The following is a 17395-nucleotide window of genomic DNA, read 5'->3' as shown; positions in this document are numbered from 1 at the left end:
GCCATTTTGTATACCGTTTCAGGCCCTCTTGTGACAGCTCAGAGTCCTTTGACAAACAATAGGCACTCACGGGGATTTTGAAGTGGACCCATTTCCTAAGTATCACCAGTAATTATTCACACAGATTAACATAAGGCAATTGCCGGTTTTTCTGTCATTCACAGATTTGCTATACACTTCAAAGAAAGATGAATACACCAATAGCCTATGTTTACAGTTCATTTAAATGTTAAGATGTCCTTTTGATCTCTGAATTAACAGAATACAGCATAGACAGGGACTATTTGATTACATTGTTGACCTCCACCAATATATACCGTATGTAAATACACAAAAACACAAACATTACCTCCCCATATGTTTTAAGGGTTGAATTTGAGTAATTTATTCTGCAGCATACTTAACCCTTTCTGGTCATGCATCACAATATTGTTCATCAGCAACTGTCCCAACCAAGTCATGGAGTCTGGATCCTCATTCAGATCAGACTTTGAACTTCTCTAAAGCTGGGATGAGAGCACTGGCTGCAGTATTTGGCCGAAACCCAGTCTCTACTATTTAATTGCATATGTAAACTGTAGAGTTTTATACATCTTTTCAGTAGTTGGAGTTAGCAGGCCTTCTGTGTGAAGAACTGCTTGATTAGGAGTAATTGAGGATTAGTTTAGGTGATTTCCTATGATCCCATAAAAAGATGGTGATGATCTGAAGACAATGAAAATGCATTGGTGGTTCATGTCAACATCTTGTTTTTTCAGTAGATAACAGAGCAGAGGTAACTTTACTCCAGTGGTTGCACACCACAAAGCGGATATGTTTGAGCTAAAATCTTTTAATTACCCTTTTTTATTTTTACACAGTGCTTTGCAGTTCGAGTTTATGAAGTAATGTCCAATGTCATGCTAATCAATAATTTGATGTAACTGTTGAACAGATTTCTATTTCCTTGGTTCTGTGGAAATGATACCTATGTTAAGAAGCAAAAGTTAAATTCTGGCTCTCTGTGTGACATCAAAGAAGCAACACAAGCATAATACCTTTCTAAATGAAATGCACCAGAAGGGGATGAAAGCATTTCTTCTTCCTTGGAGCCTTTTACTATTCAAATTTTACGGAATGATTCAATAATATGATTCAATAATATTACAAACAATATCCCCCCTTGCTCCTTAAAAAAATCTAGACATAGGAACAATTGAAAATATTTTCATAAATGGGAACATAAATTTACCAGTAGCTAAACTGGGGAATATGCCACTTCTTTAAGAACCCCATTTATGTTCTATATTCATTACAGTATTGCTTTGCTGCTTCATAGTTCTGTGTTAGCTCCCCAAGCTTTAAAGATGCAAGAGGCTGAATTATGCACAAACAGTGCTCAAGGGGCCCCTGCTAGTCTTTGATTATAATCTTTTCTGGGTCAGATTAATAATTCATGGGCTATTTCTGTGTGAAAGGAGATACGTTGTTTGTCATCTTTCGTCATCTTTTAAGGCCTCTCCTCTAACAGGGCTCAGCCCAGATAGGTTCATTTGAGAATTAAACTTCAGACAAAGGGTAGCTACCAGGTATGTGGATGGGTATTCAGTAAGAGTCATTTTTATCTGAAAATCCCGAGGGAAGTGGTGTAAAACCCATCATTTGAGACATTTAAAATGAGACTGAAACGAACCACTAAAATGAACCACTGAAAATTACACTGTACGGAATAATCTTGCACTGAATGGGAGCTTTGCACTGAATAGACCTATGTGAAATTCACAGTTTTTGGTGGTGGTGGTGATTTCCCACATATCTTTTCGCTATTTCCTTTATTGACATTTCATAAATATTCACATTTTTGACTGAAATGACTATTTTTTCAAATGGAAAATATGAAAATCTGCATTCTTATATTTTTTAGATAAAAGAGCCATCTTGGCTTGGGCCCATTTTCACTGGGCAAGGGGTCCACTTGTAGGTGAGTGATTCACGTAAATTAGTGAAAATGGGCCCAAGCTGTGAGTTCATAACTAAAGGTGAAGGCAGGAATCCTGACAGTTTTGCATTTCATTATGTGTATTTTATACAGATTTTATCTAATTCCATTCATGGTTCTTATACTTTGAAATTCTTGCTACCCCACTGTCTGTTTCTTACTTTTTAAAAGAACATAAGGCTAAAATATGGCTTTTGGACACTGCCTAAAGAAGGGGTAGGGTGAAGCAGTGATGTGCTGCCAGAATGTTAACAACCGGTTCCCTACTGGGTCTTCGGCAGCACGTCAGTGGCACGTCCTCACTCGCTCCGGGGTTTTGGCGGAATTTTGCGGCAGGTCCTTCAGTGATGCCGAAGACCCGGAGCGAGTGAACAACCCGCCGCCGAAGTGCCGCCGCCAACCCGGTAGGGAACTGGTTATTAAGCGCCACCCAGTGAGTACAAGCCCAACCCCCCCCACCCTAACTGCCCCCCAGGGCCCCATCCCATACCCAACTAGCGCTGCTCCCTGTCCCTGACTGCCCCGACCCTAGGGGTGAAAGTAGAAATAGGGACTTACCGGTATGGGGCTGGGTTGGGGCCAGCTCTGGCCCGTGGAAGGGGTGGGGATGGGGGGGTCAGAGCCAGCCCCAGCCCGTGCTGTACCGGTAAGTGCCCTCCCTCTCTCCCGCCGAGGTAGCAGCGGCAGCCGGGGGCTCTGGCAGCAGTTTAAAGGGTCCAGGGCTCAGCTGCCATTACCGCCTCGGGCCCTTTAAACCGCTGCTGGAGCCACCAGCTGCCACTGCTACCCTGGGCCCCTTAAATAGCCCTCGGAGCCCCGCCACTACTCCAGGGCTCCGGGGGCTATTTAAAGGGCCCGGGGCTCCCCTGCTTCTACCGCCCCAGCCCTTCAAATAGCCCCCGGAGCCCTGAGGTAGTGGCAGCAGGGCTCTGGCAGCTATTTAAAGGGCCCAGGGCAGTAGAGGCAGCGGGAACCCCGGCCCTTTAAATAGCCTCTGGAGCCCCGCTGCTGCTACCCCAGGGCTCCAGCAGCGGGGCTCTGGTGGCAATTTAAAGGGCCTGGAGCTCCAGCCGCTGCTGGGAGCCCCAGGCCCTTTTAATTGCCGCCTGTGGAAGCCGAGCCACCCTGTATGGCGCACCGGCTCTTGCCAGTACGCCGTACCCGGGCATACCGGCTTACTTTCACCTCTACCCGACTCCATCCACCACCACCCCGACAGAGCCCCGGAACGCCCACGCCTACCCAATCCTTTCCCATCCCCTGACCACACCCCCAGAACCTCCGCCTCCTCCAACGGCTCCTTGCCCCTTATCCAACCCCTCCTCCCAGCCCTGGCCCGGCCCCCTTACCATGCTGCTCAGGGCAGTGTCTATGGATACTGCGTGGCCTGCTTTAGCTCGCAGCCCCACCCCCTTACCATGCCACTCAAAGCAACAGGAGCTGCAGAGCTGCCCAGGAGCAGTCCAGGGCGCTGGCGCCGGACTCTGTGAGAGGGGGGAAGGCAGGGGGAGGGGTCGGGGGGCCTCCCCAGCCAGGACCTCAGGCAGGACGGACAGGATGGTCCCGCGGGCTGGATGTGGCCTGCGGCCCAGAGTTTGCCCAGCCCTTTAACAACTGGTTCTAAACCGGCTTCTAAATTTAACAACCGGTTCGTGTGAACTGGCTCCAGCTCACCACTGGTGTGAAGGCATATCGGCCCATGGGCACTCCAGGCAACAAACAGGCGTAATATCTCAAAGAGTATTGGTCAAAGCAAGTCCTGTGAAAGGGGAAAGGAGGCACTCCCTTGCACTGACTTAGCACCTCAGATCAGTGCAGAGGAGCATATGATCATGGCTCTTCCCCACCACTATCAGAGAAGAATTGTCCAGTGGTTTGGGCTCCAGCCTAGGATTTAGAATACCTGGGTTCAAGTCTCTGCTTGGCCACAGACTTCCTATGCAACTCTGTGTACGTCATTTAGCCTCTCTCTGCCTCGGTTTCCCATTTGTATTATGGGGATAATAGCACTTCCCTATCTCATGGAGGTGTTGGGAAGAGAAATACATTGAAAACAGTGATCACTAAGACACTACAATAATAGTGGCCATATAAATACTTAAAACAGCTTCATATTCAGGGAGTCATACCATAAATTGGGCGGGCTCAGAAGTCTTATATGCTCTCCCTCTGCCTTTGGGCACCTAACACAATGCAAGTTTGAATCTCTATCCATCCTAAACCTAGTCTAATGTAGCCTCAAGCTAAATCTCAGTGTCCTCCCCTAAAAGGGTCTGGCACATCTCAAAGATGAACCCAGTCAAATAACTGAAGTGTGATTATCATAGCTAAGATGCAATCATTGGTGACGCTGTTGTTAGAATGAAGCACAGAAAAGTAATACAATTATTTTACTGACAGATCATTAATAATAATCCTTTCTTGTCTTCTAACTTTCATCAGTACTGGAAAGCTTCATTTAAAATATCAGAAAAAGATAGGAATATAGTAAGTGCTGGGGTGGGCAATGCCTTGTTTTCCTTACTTTTGAAATGCTGTGCACATGATCGAGTTGCATGTGAGAGACTAAAGCTGTTTGTTATAGCAAGTGCAAAAAGGTAGACTGGGGCTAAATTGCTCGCTTCCAGGCATATATTAAAGGAACATTGTGTAATCATATTAAGGGAGAATAGCACTATAACTTGCATGGAAAGTATTAATGACAAATAAAGCTGTGCAGAGATCTCAAATCCTAATCACATACTGTAAGCACTTAATCTGTGGCAGAGCTGTGGGCAACTTGGATTGTGTCTAGAAAACCCTGTGAAGGATTAGGCTTTGGAATAGTCTGTGTTACAATCTCTGGATGAAAGGCAGGAAAATATTTTAGCACCTAAAACTACCTGGTGATTAAAGCAGCACCCAACATGCTATGGTTAGCATGAGCTTGCGATTACCTTAGGTTAGGTCAGGGGTCGGCAACCTTTCAGCAGTGGTGTGCCAAGTCTTCATGTATACACTCTAATTTAAGGCTTCGCGTGCCGGTAATACGTTTTTTAGAAGTCTCTCTATAAGTCTATAATATATAACAAAACTACTGTTATATGTAAAGTAAACAAGGTTCTCAAAATGTTTCAGAAGCTTTATTTAAAATTAAATTAAAATGCAGATCTGATTAGTTTAGTGTGATCCTTGCCCTTGCTGAGTTTTCCAATGTCTGGTGGCACCTATTTAGATACTTTAAGCTGCACACAGGCTTCTGAGTTATAAATTGATAACCGGCTGGCAGGAGGTCAGCGGCTGGAACCCCAGATCGGCATCTGAGGTGAGTGGAGCTGGCGGCTGATAGGGCTGAGCAGGGCCGGAAGCCTGGACCCCGTCTGGCAGGGGGCCTGCGCTGGAAGCAAGGTGAGTGGGGCTGCAGCGGGGACCCCAGCTGATAAGGGGCCAGCAGCCAGAACCCCAGAGCGGCAGCGGGCTGAGTGGGTCAACCCGCCCAGCTCTGGGGCTTCAGGGGTGGGCTGAGTGTCTCCGCCAGCCCCCCTCTGGGGTTTCAGCCACTGGCTCCTGCCAGCTGGGGTCTCAGCCCACTGCCAGCCGGGGTTCCTTCCCCCAGGCCAGCAGCGGGTGCTGAGTGGGACCCCAGCCGGCAAGGGGCCAGCAGCGGGAACCCCAGAGCAGCAGCGGTCTGAGCAGCTCAGCCCCCCGCTGCTCTGGGGTTTCAGCAGCCGGCTCCTGTCAGCTGGGGTCTTAGCCCGCTGCCAGCCTGGGGGAAGGAACCCCAGGCCAGCAGCGGGCGCTGAGTGGGACCGGTGGTGGGAAGCCGGCGGTGGAAACCCCAGAGCGGCGGCGGGCTGAGTGGCTCAGCCCGCCGCCAATCTGGGGTTTCACCTGCCGACTTCTGTCAGCTGGGCTCACAGCCCGCTGCCAGCCTGAGGTTCCTTCCCCCAGGCCAGCAGAGGGTGCTGAGTGGGACCCGCGGCGGGAGCCCGGTGGGCAGGAGCTGGCGGTGGAAACCCCATAACTGTGGCAGGCTGAGCGGCTCAGCCCGCCCCGCGTGCCATCAAAAATCGGCTCGCATGCCACCTTTGGCAAACACACCATAGGTTGCCGACCCCTGGGTTAGGTACAAGAGAGAGTAGCCTCCCAAGTAGCCAGGATTTGACAGCCAGGATTGCCACAGTGTGGTGTGCTCCAGAACTACCTCCAGTAAACCCTTCCTCATCCCAGTCTGCCTTGGAATGCCGACTGCACTGCAAGGGCCAGGAATAGCCGGCACAAGATTACTTATGCCAGCCCTGCATCATCTGAGGATTCCTCTGTGCTAGGAGACTCCTCAGATGATATTTTAAGGAAGCTTTACTTCCTCTTTGTGCTCTGCCATTGGGACCACAAGAGCTGGGACTCTCCATCAATATGTATACATTGCAGGGTTCTCACAGAGATGGAGAGGGCATAAGGAGCTTTCCTCACCTTGCACATCCCAGGGGAGGTCCAAGAACAATCACTGTCCCTGCACTTGGGGGTAGAGTGACCATATGTCCCGTTTTGGCCAGGACAGTCCCTTTTTTTAAGCCCTGTCCTGGTCATCCTGACTTTTTTTGGCAAAAGTGGGCATTTGTTCCGTTTGCTCTTGCGAAGAGCAAACAGGACAAATGCCCACTCTTGTCAAAAAACGGGGTGCAGAAGAATATGCGGGAGTTGACCTGTGACACCAGCCCACACAAGGGGAAGGCAGGGTTTTGGCAGGGGGGCTTGCAGGGCTCGGGTGAGCAGCTCGGGCCAGTCCCGGGTTGGGGAAGGTCTCTGGATAGCCCGGTGGAGGGGGGTGTCCTCAGGCTAGCCCCACACAGTGTCCTGTTTGGTCACCCTACTTGGGGGGAAAGGCTTGTAGGACACAAATAGACCCAGAAAACAGAGAGATGGGGGGAAGAAACCCTGCTCCCTCCTGCCCTCTGCCCCAGTCTATGGAATGAGATGGCCATAGAGAAGGGAGAAAGCAGCACCATTCCAAGGTTCAGAATCTGTAGCCCATGGGTGTCCCCTCTCTAGTGGCAGCTACCCAGAGGTGATGGGTCTACTATAGCTAGCCTCGCTTGCCACTCCTTTAGCTCAAATGGGGGAGGCTTGGGCTTTTTAACACTGGGGGTCCCAGCTTAAATCCTTGATGATGATTCCTGCTGGCCGTTTTTATTGTGTTTTTCATGGAGCTCCAGCAGGAGGGACTGTGCGCTCCCTGGAGTGGGGCTGTCTCACACAGCCCCCTAATCATGACTGTGTTTACATGTCACAAACTATTCTTTAGGGCAGGGTCTGTTCTTCCCCATATGGTTGTAAATTGGTTTTATTAGCCTCAGTGGGAGTACCACACCTCCAGATCACGGATAAAGAGGGCTCCACATTTTCCTTCCCTCCCTGGGGCCTATTTGTATAGGGTAAAACATTACATTTCTATATATTATTTATTTCTGTTTTTAATACATAAACAAGAGGATTACAGCTAGACTCCAGTAACAATACGACTCCTAGGACAGGTGGACAGTGAGTGGATGGATGTGAACTGCTATTTTTAATTTGAATAATTATAACTTTCCTCAAAGAGAAAAGGACGGGGATAAAACTGATAGGGAAAAATTCTTGCCCTATCACTCATAGAACTGGTCAAAAATAATATTTCCATTCTGGGGGATATTCTGACATTGTGAAACTTGTTTTCATTCCAAATCAGAACAAAAAGCTGAAACTTTGAAATTTATTGATGAATGAAGACTTTGAAAAATGTTGGTTTGGGACCTTTGAAATGTTTAATTTTGATAATGTTGAAACATTGTTATATAATGTGTTTTCACAGTCCTAGCACTATGGGGTTCTGGTCCATGACAAGGTGCTATGGCAATACAAACAACAATATACATAAAATCAAACAAAACATTTCAACATGAATGAAACAAAATGAGAAAGATGAAATGATTCATGTCTACTTTTTGCCAGGAAAATTTCCTTGAACTCAGTGTTAGAGAGCTTATTCCTTCACTCTCCCACTTCCCTGGTCCTTCTTGCATGAATAGAGAGCAACAATACCTGAAGTCCAAAGGTGCAAACAATTCGATGTTTATTGGGGTGAACTTCCAGCAAGCTTAAATCCAAGTTCCTTTTTTCCTTATTTTTGAATCCCAATTTACTTCCTGTTTGCCCCTAATTTATATAGTAATATTCTTAGCTATACCTTAACCAATCATTCTACTAAAATTTACCTAACTAATCCTAACATATTGTAACATGATTAGCTAACCAATTATATCCCACTACTTTAATTAGTTTACACCCAGCCAGGGCCGCCCAGAGGATTCCGGGGGCCCGGGGTCTTCGGCAGCGGGGGGCCCTTCTGTTCCGGGACCCGCCGCTGAAGTGCCCCGAAGTCCTTCACTCGCTCCGGGGGGCCCGGAAAACTCTTGCGGGGCTGGGCGCAGGAGCTTCTTCCGCTCCCAGTCTTCGCCGGCGGGGGGTCCTTCCGCTCCAGGGCGGAAGGACCCCCCACCTGCAAATTACCGCCGAAGACGGAGCGGGACCCGCCGCCGAAGTGCAGCCCGGTCTTTGGCAGTAATTCGGCGGCGGGGGGCCCCCGCCACAGGTCTTCGGGGCACTTCGGCGGCGGGTCCCGGAATGGAAGGGCCCCCGCCACCGAATTACCGCTGAAGACCGAGCTGAACTTCGGCGGCGGGTCCCGCTCCGTCTTCGGCGGTAATTTGCAGGCGGGGGGTCCTTCCGCCCTGGAGCGGAAGGACCCCCCGCTGGCGAAGACTGGGAGCGGAAGAAGCTCCTGGGCCCGGCCCCGCAAGAGTTTTCCGGGCCCCCCGGAGCGAGTGAAGGACCCCGCTCCAGGGGCCCCGAAAAACTCTGGTGGGGGCCCCTGTGGGGCTCGGGGCCTGGGGCAAATTGTCCCTCTTGCCCCCCCTCTGGGCGGCCCTGCACCCAGCAGACAGAGACCATGCAAATAAACAACAAAACAATACAGAAGTGAGGATTTCACAACTACATCTATACAAACATAAGGGTTTTCCAGCTGTGTCTATTGATAAGTGAGTTCTTACCAGACAGAAAACTATCAAACTAAATTTCCTTTAACATATTCTAGGCTCTTTCCTTTCTCTGGAGGTGATAGATCGGATCACCCAGATTGCCTTATTTCAATATAACTAAACAGGGCCTCAGACTGTCACAGTGAGAGAAGGCCCTTACACAGATAGACAATGATTTTGATTCTTTCTTTTATATCTATAACTAGCTAAGTGATAAGAATGCACCTAAATTCTTAAAGTATAGGCCAGACAGGCTTGAATATCTATATCCTAACACTCAGTATTCCTTTGAAAAGTTTGGATTATGGTGAAACTGCATCTTTCCAGTGGAAAAATGTTCCATCATACTTTTTTTTTTTGACCAGCATTAGTTGTTATCTTCCCTGTGAGGTGTGAGATCTTTTGAGTCCTTATGCAGAATGTTAGATACTTTTTAAAAAGTTTGCTTGTAAACAATATGAACATTATTCACATTACCCACTCCAATAGGAACACAGAAATTTAACAAGGGATTTCCATCTCACTGTGGATTTCTCTCAGACTTTTAAAGACACATTTTCAATATGCTGCCTAAGGATTTTGCTATGTGGCTGCTATGAAAGTTGCACAGCTAAATCCATGAGGATCAGATAGAAAATTCACCCCCTTTGTGTTGTTTCAAGGCTGCTTCCCAAGAGGAAGTCTGCCTTCGGACATAGGTGGTGATAAAGGAAGTGTTAATCAGCAGAGGGATACATGAGAGAGGCTGGAGACAATTGCAGTTGTTTTAAAGATCTACTCATTACTTGAATATAGAGAGATGTGAAAATCTCCAGGCTTTTTCATGACTACATCGCTGAACAGCACTTTCTTTGACACAAAAATGAGTCAAATCAAATCCTGTGCCCAGACATGTCTGCCTTGCAGAATCCTTGGGACCTCTGTGTAAATACTGGTGGGCATGCCTCCCAAGGCGGTAGTTTATGTGATTCCCTCAGCACCTCTCCATTCCCTGGTGTGGAATCAGAGTCTGAGTTGCCATAGATAGCAGTTGGGTGCATTGCAGAGTGCTGATGTCAGGTAGACTCTGAGCATGTGAAATAACCTTCCCTCCCCAAAGTCCCAGCAGGGGCAGGTTCCTTCTAGTTGACAGTCAGATGGGGAAAACCTAAAAGGGCGATGTGGCTCAGTGTGGTGTCTTAGCAAACCACTCAGAAATGGAAGTGACATACAGAGAGAGAGAGTTTGGTGCTCATAGAGCTGAAGATTCCCTCCTACCAATTGGGCTAGGAGAAGGCTCCTTAGATAACCCCCAGTACAATGTATGGACCTTTTGTTCTCCTCCTCTCTTCCCAGTGAAGCAGTGTAGGGGTCAATGATGCGTCAGGAATTCCTGTGGCTTCAGCAGAGGTATATGGAAGAGAGGGTTTAGGCTGATGTAATTATGCTTGGAGGGATTGGTGGGAGCTAATTTACATACACCTCTGAAGAGATCCATATAAATTACTTATGGTCCGGTCCTTTCCACACACCACTTATGCACTAGGTTGATTACTACCCAGGTCCAGTTGGCTCTGGGTCTGGTTCTGGGTCCTTAGTAAGCAGGCAGCCATATAATGGATTCTTGTGTCTTTAGTAATTTATTTACATTATACATTATAAAAGTTCTTTTAAATGTTTTTATAGCTAGAGGATTATAAAATGTTAACCATAGATTGCAGTTTTCCTTTAAAATCCTTCCACTATCAAAAGCATGTTGCCCTGCCTGACAGGGTAGTTGATATTTTGGAATATTTCTCTGTCTAATGACCATTTTACAACCACTCCTGACTTCAGTGGAAGGGAAAAAATCAAGAGATATTTCTAGTGAGTGGGAGCAATTTGACTTCTAATTTTAAGGGATGTTGTTCTAGACTGTGAATGTAGAGCAGAGTTCAAAGGACAGTATTGATGGAAAAGGAGAAGAGCTTCTGCTGCTTGAATAATTTAAAACTGAGTTGGACAAACTACTAGAAAATGTACTGCAGGGCACAACCACGCATTAGCAGAGGAGGAGACTGAGTGAGCAACTGTGTTTTTTCTAAATGTATATAACAAGAAGTGTAAAAATGCGAAGACTGATATACACATGCATAATTAGACTATTAGATTGTTAAACTCTTTCTGTCTGAGAGAATAATATAATAGCAATCATAACAGTTTCGACGTCACTAAAATTCCAGTACCACCCAAGCATTCTCAAAAAAGCAATACTGTTGTTATAGCAAAAACTGTCTGAATGAATTAGACAGACTGATGAGGGAAGATGGGAAGCCTTTAGCTGTCCTGTCTTACTACCACTATGTGAAAAATATGTTGCCCTTATGTTTTCAAATATATCTATTTTGCTTTGGCATATGGGTTACTGTTGCAAAGATGGTATTCCATGAAGGAGGACATCCAGTCTCACTGTTGGATTCACAATAGCTTCCCAACGTCTCTGTGTAATATTTTTGCTGATAAAAAGTTAATGGTATTCCAACAGATAATTTCTTCTGACAACTCCTGTAGCCTGAAAATGCTGGTGAACACCTGCACTGTGAAAACAGGTAACTGTTTTTCACTGATATAATTTGTTTACCATAAAGATCTTTATTATTTTAAAATGTGACACAGAGGCCACTAGTGGTTCACTACACTGTGTCAGCAACTCTTGTTAGGCCTGACATACTCACTACACCTAACACACTGTTGTCATGATCTGTATCTAAAAGGTGTCACGTAAGGTATCATATACAAGCTGGTAACATGCTAGTCATTAATATTATTGTGGGTGTATGTATGGGTGTTATATGAACAATTATATATATGTGCTGAAAATACGTTCTTAAAATGCATTTGGCAAGCAGTATCTAAGCCACTCCTATTTCAGACAAAGAAATGTGGTTCCACCTATTTGAATGTGTCTCTGATATAAATTAGGCAAGGTGTGACCAAAGACAAAGAATAGCACATTTACATGCCAGGTAAACAAAGCCATCAGGAGAGCAAGTGGGGAAAGAGGAATACTTAATCTTGATGGAGGATGGAGACTTCACCCCCAGGAAGCCTTCCTGCCTCTTGAAGCAGGGTGGAGTAGGCCCAGAGGCCCCCTAGTGTAGGCCTCAGGGTCCTGCCACGCTTTGTCCAAGAGAGGAGCAGAAGAGAAGTCCTCCAGGCAGCCTAGAGTGGTGTGGGAATGTAGCCAATGAGACCAGCTTCAGGGAGCATCCAATCAGGGCCCAGCTGGGCCATATAAAAGGAGCTGCAGAACAGAGCAGTTGCAGTTGTTGCCTGGAACTGACCACAGATGGCGGGGCAGGGAAGCAATGAAGGAGCTCCTGGCTGACTGAGTAAGGACTGAGCCCAGGGAAGGCTGCAGTAAGGTAGTGTCTCCAGGGAGGAAGCCCTGCACATACAGCCCCAGACCAGTGCTGGGTCTACTTAAAGCCTGAATCTGGGGAGGGCTAGTGAGATGCCTTACTGAGATAGGCCACTGCATACCTGAGAAGGGGTCACAGAGTGTATGTGACTTGGCTGGAGGGCTGTCACTGAAAAACCACCTGAGAAACCACCCCAACAGGGGTCACCAGAACTGAAAGACTGCAGACACCACTTGACCAGAAGGGGGTGCTCAGAAGATGTGGGTGCCATGCTGTTACATAGAGTCAATGAACTTTGAGAAGACAACGTGACGTCTGCACCCCAGAAGAAGAGAAGCTTTGTCTGTGCTTACTTTTCAAAGAATACATTTCAAAGGTTTACTGGACTATAATAAGAAAGGGGAGAGAACCCCATAGTTATCCATCACCTTGAGGGATTCAAAGGGCCAGACCTCTTGAAATTGCAGAATGTTGGCTCTTTCAACCAAGAGGGTTGAAGTCTCTGGGAAGTGAATATAGGTGAGAAACCTGCATATGCAAAGATTTTAACTTGTTGAAATTAAATTTTAGTCTTAGAAGCATATTTTTACTTTTCTTTGTTCCCCTTTCTATTGTTATTCCTTATACTTGGTGTCACTTAATCCGGTGTCCTTTTTTAAATAAACTTGCTTTACTTTTACTATAAACCAATTCAGTGTTGTGATTGAAATAAGAGTGTTTGTCAAACCCCAGTTGAACTAATGAGCCGCAATGTATTGTCTCTTTAAAGGTGCACCCAGCTTAATAACTTCTGTGAGTGTTACAGGAGAGGGCTGGATGCTGCAGTGAGATGTCTTGGGGGATTTCAGGAGTTGGGGTTCATTGGGGGGAGGGATAGCTCAGTGGTTTGAGCACTGGCCTGCTAAACCCAGTTCAATATTTGAGGGGGCCATTTAGGGATCTGGGGCAAAAATCTGTCTGGGGATTGGTCCTGCTTTGAGCAGAGGGTTGCACTAGATCTCCTGAAGTCCCTTCCAACCCTGATATTCTATGATTGCTTGTTACTTGCAAGGCAAGGTTTGGACTGGCAGAGTCCTAAAGAACTTGCTGGCAAGGCAGACAAGCTGATGTGTCAGGGAGTTGTCACACAGCTTAGAAGTAGCAAAACTCTCACTAGCTAACTCTGAAAGAGGTAACACAGAACTTGCAATTCTGGGAACCCCAGCAGATTGGCATTTGGGAAATTCAGAACTGGAAGAGTGTTGGGATCACTCTGCAAAAAGAAACTGGCTGGAGGAAACCAGGGTGAGACCTGCATGCCTGTCTGGTGGCCAATGGCAGATTAGCCACTGAGCTGATGGGGCCCGTGCCCAGGGGGGAAAATGGGCTCTCCTGTGCCCTGACCCCACTCACTGGCAGAAGCATCTCTGGTCTTGGGGCCTCAGTGCAGTGGTGGAATGAGGCAGGACTGTTGGTGGAACAGGGTGGGGTCATGGAAGAAAGGGGCAGAATGGGGGTGGGGACTGCAGGTGGAAGGGTTAGGGAGGGGTCCCCCACTTGGTCTGGCCTAGGGCCCCATGAAAGCTTAATCCTCCTCTGCTGGTGGCTGTTGGTGTCAGGGCTGTGAGCCACAGCAGCATAGCATGTAAGGCACACAGAGGTGCAGGGCAGGAAGTGTGTGATGCATGACCAGAAAGGGTTAAGCATCCTGCAGGATAAATGATTCAAATTCAACCCTTAAAACACATGGGGAGATAATGTTTGTATTATTTACATATATATTGGTAGAGGTCAACAATGTAATCAAACAGTTCCTGTCTATACTGTATTCTGTTAATTCAGAGCTCAAAAGGACATCTTAACATTTAAATGAACTGTAAACAGGGTATCCTGTATTCATCTCTTTGAAGTGTATAGCAAATCATCTGCGAATGGCAGAAAAACAGGCAATTGCCTTATGTTAATATGTGAATAATTACTGGTAATGCTTAGGAAATGGGTCCACTTCAAAGTCCCCGTGAGTGCCTATTGTTTGTCAAAATACTCTAAGCTGTCACAAGAGGGCCTGAAACTGTATAAAAAATGGCTTGGATCCTGATCCTGTTTATCTCAGATCTGCTTGAGGCTTCATGCAGGGGAAACCTAAGCCATAAGGACTGAGATACCAGCGCTGACTGGTCTGCCTGAATAAGAATACTGAACTATTTCTGAAAGAACTCTTTGCAACTACAAAGCTCACCATCTCTGCTATGAATCTGAAGCTCAAGAATTGAACTCATATCTGTATGTATATTGATCTTTTAACCAATTCTCTCTTTTCTTTTTTAATACGTTTTAGTTTAGTTAATAAGAATTGGCTGTAAGTGTGTATTTGGGTAAGATCTGGAATATTCATTAACCTGGGAGGTAATGTGTCTGACCCTTTGGGATTGGTAGAACTTTTTTTATACAACGAAAAATATTTTCATTAATCTTCATCATATTTCACTTGGGTGCCTAGGTGGAGGCCTGAGGCTGGGTTACTTTAAGGGAACTGTGTTAAATTCTAAGTAACCAGTGATGTATACTAGAAGCTGTTTTGTGCTGGTTTGGTAAATCTACGTATTGGAATATCCACCAGCTTTGGGAATTGCCTGGCCCATTCTTTGCAATTCACCCAGACTGAGTGACCTCAGCTGGTTCCCCGGGGTCTCTGGTCACACTGTGTGGGTTGAACCCCAAAGGATCACAGACAAATCCTTAACGTATTTATAATTCAGGCTGCAAATCATTCACTGAGGTCACAGACGTCACGGCTTCTGTGACTTTCCGTGACCGCCATGAATTTTGCAGCACTGGTGCTGCTGACTCCAGGACTTCCCCAGCAGCTGGGGAAGCCCTGGGGCTAACTACACTGGCCGCTGCTCAGGCAGCCCCAGGCAGCTGGTCCCCAGTGCTGCCCTTGAGTAGCGGTCCAAGACCAGTGGTAGCCGCGGGGCCACAGGCCACCTTCCCGCCCAGACCAGCAGTGGCCTGCACTGCACTGCCCTCCTTGCCTCTCCCCCCATCAGCAGTCTTCAGGAATGCCCCCCTCCCACCAGGTAAGATTTCATCACAGGTATTTTTAGTAAAAGTCATGGACAGGTCACGGGGCTGTGACTTTTTGTTTATTGCCTATGACCTGGCCATGACTTTTAGTAAAAATACCTGTGACTAAAACATAGCCTTATTTATAGTCACAAGTGCGTGGGTGAGTTGCTAGACTATATCTGTTTCTTCAGGGCCTAGTAGAATAGTGTACACAATGTATTAGTCTTTGAAGTTAGTATTTTTCATTGCTTTTGCTCCCTTTGTCCTGAACTATGTCAAATCTTATTCTGAATAAGGACACTGTGCAGTCCAGCCTTCCTAGTTATACTATAATTGGGATAGTGCTTGACTTATTTGATCAGTAAGGTGACAGAATATTTAAAGGTTTCAGAGTAGCAGCCGTGTTAGTCTGTATCCGCAAAAAGAACAGGAGTACTTGTGGCACCTTAAAGACTAACAAATTTATTTTAGCATGAGCTTTCGTGAGCTGCAGCTCATGCTAGAAAGCTCATGCTAGAATATTTAAAGAAATCTGATCTTTACTAATCTTGATATGGCAAAAAAGGATCAAGTGCTTTTATAAACAATTGCATATTTGCAGAAATGCGTATTCCTGCTTGTATATTTTCAAATGATAGACTATGACTGTGTGCACGTAGATCAGACATATACAGATCTTAGGCTAGGATATATTTTTTTCCCCAGCCTAGTTAACAAATTGTTCCAAACACAAGCTCTGTTATAGGGTTTACAATTTTGCTAAAACAAGTAGCATTTTTGTATTAGTTGTATTAGAGTATTAATTGTTTGAAGTAAGTCATACTCATTTGTGTGTTAGTTCTGTAAAGACTCGTGAGATTTTTGTCCCCGGGAACACTGTATAGATAGAGTTGTAATATGAAAGCTTTTCCATCTCAGGCGATGTGGTTCTGTGTGATTGTAATGGATTATCACTTACATGAGAGCAGGAATTCCAAAATTTAGACAAGATGGTAAAAGATCAAAGCATTCACTTAAGCCTCAAGGGCTGAACTATGGTTGCCTCAGGTGGATGTGCTAGAGGATGGAGAGTGCACAAAGAGCTATTTCCTTCTCCCCAGAACACCAGCACAAGAAGCTGCCATACTATAGTTGTCCAGGAGCACCATGAGGAGATGCTGGAATGCTGATAGCTGTGCTCCATATTCCAGAGAGGACACGTCTGGACAGATCAGTGTAGCTACAGCTTTGTCCCCTGTGTGCTGGTCAGTCTGCATTCTAAAGACCACAGAAACCCATAGAATAAAATTAGCAACTGTTTGTCCTGAGCATGCTCTCACAGTATTTCAAGGCATAATGCCTATTCTATTTTTCCCTCCAAGGACCACTGTTCACATCTGGCTCATAGTCATAACAGGGACCTAAGAAAGGAGATGTTACTGCTAAAGAATGACAAGGAGAAGACAAAGGGCACAGCATTTTGTTACAGGATTTATAGTATAGAAAAGAACAGAGATTGCTGGAAGAACTAGTCTGTTCTGCTACCAGAGACCTGAGACACCGAAGTGTTCCCCTATATTAGGAAACAGGCAATTGCTATGGTAACTGTGTGGGATCTATTGACAAATGTTGACTTTTAATGGCAATCACCTTATAAATTAACTCAGATGCTCAGCCCTACTACTTCCATTTCATGACAGCACCCACCTGTTTGGGGCGGTAGCCACAGGTCAGCATACTGGACCCTATTATAAAGGGGAGTGCAGTCCTGGAACATTACAATTCCCCTTGCCCTTCAGGAGGTGAATGTCATTGTACAGGAACTTGTTGTTCAATGTCATTCACCCTGGAGATCAGAAAATCTCCTGCAAGACTGGTGGAAGTCAAAGGCTCTAAGCCTAAAGGACATGATACTCCTCCCTTTAATATCAATGGCAAGATTCCCATGGGAA

This window comes from Mauremys mutica, chromosome 4 (genome assembly GCF_020497125.1).
Source record: "Mauremys mutica isolate MM-2020 ecotype Southern chromosome 4, ASM2049712v1, whole genome shotgun sequence".
NCBI lineage: Eukaryota > Metazoa > Chordata > Testudines > Geoemydidae > Mauremys > Mauremys mutica.
This window is presented reverse-complemented; position numbering follows the sequence as displayed.